Raw genomic sequence first — 3,734 nt, 5'->3', positions numbered from 1 at the left:
ATATCCACTAATGAAATGTTTTACTGTATTATATTAATAATAATATCTTTATTATTTTGTGTTAACACCAGCTTCAGCTTCTGTTTGTACACCTTATTTCAACCATTTTTTTTGTTTGTACTGGGTAGACGTAGATGTCATTTTCCCGCAAGCGGGTGATTTTTGACGGGGGAATAAAAAGTGGGTAAAGCGGGTGCACAAACGGGTTGTTTGAGTACGTCTTCTTGAGCTTTCTATTCAATACTCCGCATCACTCGGTTCACATTAGCACAAAGTCAGCGTTCGACATTGATATAATTGAAACCATACCATTGTTTACTTTATTATTTATACACTGTTATTATAATTAATATATGATATCAAATAGGGTAGGCAACAGTTCACCAATTCTTTGTTATTTGCTCTTTGTTTAACACTAAAGTATTTTTTTGCTAAATATTTTTATTTTTACAACTAATTGTGATTTACAAAATCTTGAAATGCTAAACTCCGGACACAAAGTCCGACGTATCGGACTTTTGGATTTGTTTTTCTGCTATTTTTTAAAAATTTTATTGAAATAATTAATGAATTATGTCAAGAAAAACGGGAAATGTGCTAAATGTTATGAGCACAGTACGGCGTTTTTGAAAAATATAAGATGAAATTTTCAAAAAAACAAAAATGTTTTTTTACATAAAATAAAAATGTGTGAACCTTAATTCAGGCAAATCAGGAGATAAATTGAGATGGATCTAATATTTAAATATAAATTACCAAAAGAGGCAAAGAAAAAAACTTACAAATTTTATTTTACTATTTTATTTTTGTTCGTTTTTTTATATTTATAATAAAGTTCAAACAGTTCAACTATTTATAAATATATTAAAAATTAAAAATACGAATTGTTTCAAAAAACATTTCAGTTTTAAACTATTTATAAAATGTTTTATTTTTATTAATTTGATTTAAATCACAAAAAAAGAAAAAAAATAAATCATTTGGTAATTAATTCACATAACATTCATACATTTAAATATTATTTTGAAATTTAAACCACAATTTGCTCATCATTAATATTAAAATAGTTTAACACGTCGTTGTTCGAATTAATGACAAAGTAGTTTTTATTTTTCTTCTAGCCCCATTTACAAAAATTCAAATAAAGTATCAAAATCAATACGTTTTTTAACATGACATATAAATAAATGTGAAAAGTGCGAAAATGTAATCAAATTGTTATTTATTACACTTTTTAAAAAGAATTTTTCAAAGTTGGGGTAGACTTATAATGATCTGGTGGTTTACACTTGAATAGAAAATTCTGGAAAACACTCCACATAAATCCATGTTTTGGTGTGTAGTTGTTCGTATTTGCGAAAAACTCCTTTCAACAACAACAGTTGTTGGAAACATTGTTACCAAATCCTCAACAACAAGACGCAAACTTGATGGGAGAATCTGATAAATGTCCAATAATGTAAGTTTATGATGATAACCAGTTTTTTCTCTCAGGTCCTTGTGATAGTTGAAAACTGGTACAACATTGTTTAGTTCTTTATCAATCAATATATTGGTATTACATAGTATATTTGTGATTATAGCGACTTCTTTATTTAAATAAGTAAACTCTTTTGGTATTTCAATATTCCACTTGTCAACAATAAGTTGAGGGAGGTTGAACATATACATATAACCTTCCAAATCAACTTTTTTCTTTCAATTTCTTCTCATTTATTTTATATTTTCTTTGTTTTTCTGTCTCTTTTTCCATCGAAGTTTTTTCTGTTGTTTTTTCTGTTATTTCATTTATTTTTTTGTTGTCATTTTTATTACTTTCGTTGTCATCAATTATCACCTTTTCTTTTTCCAACTTTTTATTTTTCATAATTTCTATCATGTCTTCAGACCTGGAAACTGTTTTAAAGCGAAGATTAAAATCATCAATAATCATTTCCAATAGTTTTTTAATGTATTTTTTATAAACATTTGTCTTACCTTTTAAACATTCAAAATCAGAGTATTCATAGTCCGGCTCAACAACTTTTTCCAAAACACTTTTTAAAAAAACTTTAAACATTTGAATTCTTTCCCATTGTACATAAATCAAACTATTTTGTTCTTGCAAAGAATCTGAAAATTGTCTCAACAACCCTAAAATTCCTCTCATAACACAAAACGTTTGTTTGACAACTTCATTTCCCAAATGGAAATGATCAATTGCATTATTGATATCTTTTTGTGTTGGAAATTGTTTTTTATATTTTAATAACTTTTTGAAGAAAAATGCTTCATGTTTAATCTGTTTTGAAAACTTTCACTAAACCTTTCAATTTCTTTATATTCAGATTCAATTTCACCCAAATTATCGGAAAGATAAAGCCACCTCGTTTCGCATGCTGTTTTCATTTTTTTTCATTTTTTCATTTTGTTTATTTTCTTTGTAAATTTTTTTGAGTGTTCTACCTGAACAAAACCACTTTACAAATAATGTAACTAATAATGCGTCGTTATATTTATTAACACATGTTCCCGTTAGTGCTGTTCTGTGGGCAAAACACCAAGTAAATTTAAAATGTTTGTCGACTTCCCCCAAACACATTTGTTCTTCCCTCAATTTGTTTAAAAAGTGTGCAACAAATCCATTATTTATTGAAGTTAATTTTTTACCACCATCGGTAGCACACTGACAGATATTTTGAAGAGGAATTCCCATTTTTTTCAAATGGCGGAAAACCCAATTTGCTATTGAAATTCCGTTTGTTTTGTGATTGTATTGTTTAATTATTACAGGAAAACAGTTTACTTGTCCGTTGTAAAAATACCTCAAAAAACAGAAAATATTTCAACTCCTTTTTTAGTTGAAGAATCAAGAGCAACCGTTATTGATTTTGCTGTTTTTATTTCTTCTAATATTTGTTTCATCATTTTTTATTTTGAGAATACATTTGACCCCTTACCACTTTTGGACTGCATCCTACGTTATGAATAATCGTGTAATGTGAAAAAGTGTACATACGAATTGCCATTCGAAGACATTGGCACATTCCATTCATTTGTGTTCCACTAAATTTAGATTCGATCATAAAATCATTAATTAAAAAAGATAATAATCTATTTTTAAAGGTGTTCAGTGTTCCTTTATAAAGGTTTTGTATTTTGAGTGAATTATTTTTCGGACAGAATTTAATAATTTATCTTTTACTTCTTCTTCTTTTTCTTTGATAAGATAATTGGTTAATTCAAAAAATCGATCAAAAGAGAAACGATCATCATATTTGACAAATATTCTAAAATTGAAAAACACGTCTTCTTTGTCCCATTTTTTAATGTCTTCCCTTTTTAAATCAACAAAATATCCATTTTTGAATGTTAAAATTGCAGCAAATATTTGTTCTCGTGTTTCACAATTATTGGTTTTTCTGTCATTTTTTGTTTTTTTTTTGTTTTTTATGTTTATTTATTTCATTTTTATCATCCCAAAAATCCGATAAAGTCGAAAAATTATCAGAATTCGAATTATCATTAAAGTTGTTGTTAGAAACTCTGGAATCGATAGAAGCTATTTCACACGGATCACTTTGTGTTTGAAAATCATTAATTGAAGATGTTGAATATTCTGTATCACTCGTTGTTTGGGAATCATTCGAATCATATAACATTGATGTATCATTCGTTCGTGTAAGTTCTGGTTGTATAATTTCTTTTGTTATACAAACGTCTGAAATTATATGGTTTATTTTTTTGAGTTTGTT

The sequence above is a fragment of the Entamoeba invadens genome (assembly GCF_000330505.1).
Source record: "Entamoeba invadens IP1 unplaced genomic scaffold scaff_1105074725169, whole genome shotgun sequence".
Lineage (NCBI taxonomy): Eukaryota > Evosea > Mastigamoebida > Endamoebidae > Entamoeba > Entamoeba invadens.
This window is presented reverse-complemented; position numbering follows the sequence as displayed.